We start from the raw sequence: 6000 nt of genomic DNA, 5'->3' as shown, positions 1-6000 counted from the left end.
CCCGAGTGGGACGGGTATGCCCAGACGTGGGTCCCGTGCCTGCTGGGCCTAGAGACCCAAGCTACTCCTCACTGATGAGCCCCAACAAGGGCGAAACATGTTTGGGGATGCTTGTGGTCTTGTGCAGAAGGGATGTGACCTAGCAGTTCGGGCTGGACTGCCCCTTTTTGGGTGGGGCCATGCCTGATTTGCATATGGTCTTTCCCCTTCTGTAATGGCTTGGCAGGCGAAGAACGATGGTCTGGAGGGTTGCCCCGAGCAATGCCAGTGGTTAAGATTCAGTCTAAACCTTCCAGCCATCACCCCTTTTGTTTTAGCCATACCAGACCCCACCACAGTTGCCGGGCAAAGAAAAGCAGCATCAGAGATGGCGACCGGAGCTATTCGGAACACTGTATGAGGGAGCAGGCAGCCCCTCACACTATCCCCTTTAATGAAGACTGAGGGCCTCGTCCACAGCCCCCACTCACTGCCACCCAGGGTCAGAGCGACTCTCTGTTCCAGGCAAGATGAATACTGGCCAGCAGGACCACCAGCATACATGCCAACCCTCCCGATTTGTAGGTGAAAAATATTACTATTTTTCACGGTCTCCCGCCTAAAATAGCTGTAGCCCCAATGCAGTCCTATGGGAAAATATGCGTCTCCCAGTTTCCCTGTGGAAATCTCCCTCCCAGGTGCATCTGAATGTTGGCATGTATGCACCAGGACTGGATCCCCCAGGCCCCCTGCTCAACAAATGGGACAGAAACGCTCCATCCCCCAGGCACACAGAAGCTCATTGCGGAGTGCAGGGGGGCAGGAGAACCTACAGGTGCCCCTCCAGGTGTAGCAGGGAGGGGAAACGACAGAGTAGAAGGTGGTCCAGTCACCCACTCAAGATCCTGACAAGTAGGCAGGAAATAAAAAAAGAACATGTTGTGGGGGTGGGAGAGTATTGTATTCTTAGGGTAGGAGTGGGGCAGGTATGGTATTAGTAAAAAGCTTCAAAGGATTCCTGAGATGAAGGCTGGGGACCTCACAAGTAAGTACTGGGACGAGGAAGAGGGACGTGGAGGTAATGGAATCGTGGCTTTTCTTAACATTAGTATGGAAAATGTGTATTTGAACTATACACTTCGTGAAATCATCATATTTCACTTTAGGATATGTTCACTTCCTGTGTCCGTTTTTTCGTGGGGGACTGTTATGTATTGGCCGGGCGAATACGTTTTCCTATTCCCGTTATTTTGCTTCTCTGACGGTCGGTAGAATGGAGAAAGACGCCACAACCAACAAGAGTAAAACCAGGAATTGCGGCGTGTATGGGATGCTCAAAGTCTGTGTGTTCGTCCCACGCATGCAACGTGAGACACGTGATGGCAACACGTTGCTTGGTCCTTTCTTCTATTGAGAGCTAGCCACTATCCATATGATACACTGTGTCTGGAGTGAATATAGGAGCATTGCGTGAGTATATCAGACGAGTGCAAGGCATGGTGTGAATATGTCAACCTATATATATGGCATGTACATAAGAAGTGTCATGAGATAGCATGGTTGCTTCTGACATGCTCTACATATACCAGTGTTCATGGTTTTCGCACAGAGCTTGTAGATGATATACATATGCACGCGGTGGGCGTGACCTCTTTACATTATCCTTAGCATTTTATTCAATCAAGTACACAACTGTAAATAAATTACGTGGTCTTTGCGCATAGGAGCAAATGCATAGTCGTGGTATGACTTTGAGCGCTCTGACATATGCACGACTTTATTATACAAGCAAGACTATTTAGACGTGAAATCGCATCAGACGTAGACTGGTGCGTTGCAGGCTCTTCTCGTGCCAATTGAATCTTTATTTTCCATGTATCTACTTTTTTGGATTAACACACGTCCAGCACAAAAAAAAAACGGTAGGATTGTAATGCATACAAGGCACTCGCCTTTTAGATTTCCGTGAGGTGCCGTCCAGTGGTTTCTGAGGATCTAGTCTGCAAAAGACATGGCGCAGGGCCCGCTAATTCGCACCATCGGAAGTGGCAGCACAGAAGAAGGGCATTGCAAGCGGAGTCTTTGATATTTGAGACATCATGGGTAGTGAAATTCTAAGAAGCTTCCATGTGGTGTGCAATATATGAATGGTCACTGTTGTTACGAGTGGAGCAATGTTATAAGATAATGAGCAATTCGTGTTTTTAATAGCAAACGCTTCAAGGTGAATAATTTCAGTGGGCTACACATTTTGGCAGATAATACAATGATATTAAACGGTTTACCCATGACCACTCACTGATTAAGTGGAGGACCTGGCGTTTGAGCTCAGGCTATAATTTACAAACTTGACTGCATGTCTTCCCAGGGTCAGTTCATTTAAGTATTTGTTAAGATTTAGGTTTCAAGAGCTTCAATATTAGTTCGTTCTGTTGTGATGCCTTGAAAAGTACACACACAACTTAAGAAACGAAACTGACAATATCTACATTTTTATAGAAACATGTCAAGCAAAAATCTATGATTATTGCTTTGATCCCCCCACCATGAATGGAAGATTACAGTAGCATCAGTCAATGTAAAGTTAGTCTAATGAATTGTCTTTTGGGTTTTAAACTATTATCAAGATTCAAAGACACACGCAGCGGGAAAAAAATGAAATGCTTTATAAGGTCCTCTGTTGTACTTCATATTGCACACAACACACAGCATTACCTCTACATCCCTCTTTCTCATCCCAGAACTCACCAATGGGGCCCTGCCTCCCCTACAGGAACTTTTATTTTTGTCACAGAGAGGTATAACCGCCCACTTAGCCACCATACACCAGTTAATTTCCTCCGACCAGGATAATTTATTTCCTGAGCGGGGCACTGGGGAACGCCGGTGCTGAATCTTCCGTCGTGACGTTCTCTTGCAGGGTGGTGGCGTGTATCCGGTTAGATGCGGGATCGCTGTGAAGCTTGGGGCTCGTTTGAGCAGTTCTACCTGACGGGTGACTTCCTGCAGGGGTTGGAGTCCTCCTGCTGGTTGCTTTCTTTGATGTGCTGGCTCGTCTGCCTTTTCTACAGCTTTGCCGGTCGCCATGGGCCTGGGTGCAGACAGTGTTTTCCTATCCTTGATTAAGGCTGCAGGAGTCGTTGGCCTGACTGTGGGCAGGGCTGTTTTCTGACGTATTCAGCACAGGAGACTGACACAGAGACCAGGCTGAGGCAGTAAGTACAAAAGGAAAGCTTGTACTTTACTATTCAGTTACAGGTTAGGAAATAGATAGGAACACAGAGGGTATGCATCCTAACAGCTCTAGTCCCATGCTGAACATCCCTCAACAGCCACTCTCGGAACTTCCCATGCTCACACTCTACATTCCATCAGGCATTCCACAGGCAATCCATTAGCAGCACCCAGCAGACAACATGCAGAATAACACACTCTCCAGTGTGGATTGCCTCGTCTCTGTGTTTCTGCTTCCTGTGAGGCTCGGTTGATGGGTAACAGGTTTTTCTGCCTTCGGCTGCATTCTGCTTTGACTTACAGCGTTTTCTGCTCTGTGTGGGCAAGTATGGGAAAGCATTCTGAAAAGAGGAGACATGTGGACTCTCCTGCTGGTTCTAGGTGTCCGGTGTCCTGACCAATGACATGTCAGGAAGAAGTACAAGAATCCAGTGGCTTTGAAGTTTCCTTGTCACAGAAAGAGATCAAGATCCTTATGAAGCAGGCCATTGAGGAGCACGAGGGTTCTAGGGGCAGGTGCAGGCATAGGACCAGCCCCTCCTCTTCGGCTTCTTCTTCCTCTTCTTGCTCCTCGGCCCCCACTGCCTCTGCCCGTTCTTCAATGGTGTCTGACTCTGATGCCGAAAGCAGATAACTCTTCTGGGATGAGGTTGAGACTGTGATTTCCCAGGTTTGGGACTTCAAGGGGTTCTCTGTCCCAGTGGAATGGGAGTGCTCCTCTGACCCTAAGAAAAGACAATATAAGCACACCCCGAAGCTGGGGCTTCCCCTGATTTGTAATATTAAGACAAAGATGCTCTTTGAGGGGAAGGACCCGGAACATGTCTCCATGCTGCACTTCATGGCACGTCTCTATCCTCTGAAAGGTGCTGAGGATTTTCTTCTGTACGCAGTGGCGGTGGTTGATATCCTGTCCAGTTCAGTGGGCCATTCCTCCATGGCTGCTGAGCACGCTGGCCTTCAGGACCCGGTGGACTGTTAATCTAATGCTGCTCCGAAGAAGGTTCATGTGGGGTCTCATCTTGCACTGCAGGCCAATGTCTATGGTTCTTATACGGCTGAGACAGTTCTTGGGGGATTCCGGCTTCTCCGTAAGGCTATGAAAGAGGGATCGGACTGCGCTCCGGTGCTTGATTATATGCAGCACCAGGTCCAACTCCTTTCTGATCTTTCTTATGACAGCGTCAGGGGCACCTCCATGGCCATGGGCCCTTACATTTCTGCTCGTAGTTAGCATCATCTGTGGGACTGGAAATCTGACTCCCAGAAAGCTGCTGCTGTTCGGCTTCTGTTTCTGGGTGTTAAGCTTTTCAGGGACTCTCTGGAGGACAGAGTTCATCAGGTGTCCTGTGCTGACAAGCACGCTGACAGGTTTGCGGCGTAAGCCTGCTCCTCTGGTTCAGCAGTCTTCAGGAGCTGGGCCTCAGAGCCGTGGTGCTGGGGCTAGGCATGACCCATTTCATCGTTCCAGGAGCTATGTCCCAGGCCAGGGGGTCCTAAGCCGACGGATGGCCATCAGAAGTCCTGACAATCACTGTGGGCCTGTGGGGGGCTGGCTCCTGTGTTATTTTCCCATGTGGGAGAAGTGGCCCTCCGATGCTTTGTCCTGCCGATTGTCCGGGAGCGTTACCGGATAGACTTTCTCTCTCCTCTTTTTCAACAGTCCTGGATATTGACTACACTGCCCTGGGACCCTGCCAAGAAAGCAGCCATGTCCTTGGCCGTTGCTGAGCTTCTGTCCAAGGGGGCCATAGTGACTGTGCCCCCATTTTCTCAGCTGGTGTGGTGTGGGCAGTGTTTCCCCCCCAGATTGTGGTGTCCCGGGGATGTTGCAGTTTTTGCAGGATGGCTTCGTTAAAGGATAGGTGGCCACTTTGCGGGCTCACTGCGTTGAAGACACTCTTGGAGGGCTTTGGTGTTTCTCTGTTGGATTTGGGTCTGGTGGGCCGGTTCCTTAGGGGCCTGGCGTCTTCTAGGCCTCAGGTGTGTTCGGGTTCCACTCCTTGGGATCTGCCCCTGGTTTTGCGTTTTCTTCAGTCGACTCCCTTTGAACCAATTGTCCTTGTGGATCTTAAACACCTTGCGTTCAAGACAGTCTTTCTGGTTGCCATCACCTCTGCATGTCGGCTTGGGGATATTGGGGCTCCCCTGTGCCATCCTCCTTTTCTTCGGGTCTTGCCTCACTGCTTAGTGTTGTGGTGTGATCCCCGGTTCTTGCCTAATGTTGCCTCTAAGTTTCATCTGACTGAGGAAGTGGTTCTCCCAGCTTTTTTTCCTCTCACCCTCTGTCCACAGAGGAGGTGTCTTGGCACTTCCTTGATGTTCGTTATGTGGTCCTGGATTACCTGGCCAGGACAGAATCTGTTCAGCGTTTTCAACAGTCTTTTGGTGACTTTTGGTGCAGCTGGGGCGGGGAGAAACGCTTTAGTTGTGTCCATTAGTCGCTGAATCAAGTTGGTGATTTCTATGGCGTATTTGACCTCTGGTCTTTCTGTCCTTTTGGGTGTACAGGGTCGTTCTACCAGGGGTATGGCTGCTTCCTGGGTGGAAACTCGGGCTGTTCCTTTACATGAGATTTCCAGGGCCTCCACCTGGGCAGACCCTAATACCTTTATTACACATTACAGGGTTAATGCGGGCAGTTCTAGGGATGATACCTTTGGTATGGCGGTGCTGTCCGTGGCCCAGCTGTGATGTTCTGTTGTTCAATTGCTCATTAAACTTAGTGTTTCTGCATTGATCCTGGGTGTCCTCTTGCTTCCTGCTTTCCTTTGGGCCCTTTCATTT

At 49.3% G+C, this 6000-nt stretch overlaps 1 protein-coding gene across 1 annotated transcript in view; it reads left to right on the top strand.

Moving 5' to 3' along the window:
* The first annotated feature begins 1343 nt into the window (after nt 1–1343).
* NAT14 (N-acetyltransferase 14 (putative)) overlaps nt 1344–6000 on the top strand; it is a 54525-nt gene continuing 49868 nt past the window's right edge. Inside the window, exon 1 of the mRNA XM_069606603.1 lies at nt 1344–1449. The gene's annotated coding sequence lies outside the window, so the exon portion shown is untranslated. The remainder of the gene's footprint in view (nt 1450–6000) is intronic.

This window comes from Ambystoma mexicanum, chromosome 1p, assembly GCF_040938575.1.
Source record: "Ambystoma mexicanum isolate Mex_15411 chromosome 1p, UKY_AmexF1_1, whole genome shotgun sequence".
Taxonomy (NCBI): Eukaryota; Metazoa; Chordata; class Amphibia; order Caudata; family Ambystomatidae; genus Ambystoma; species Ambystoma mexicanum.
Note: the sequence above shows the minus strand (reverse complement) of the source record. Positions and strands in the feature narration are given on the sequence as shown.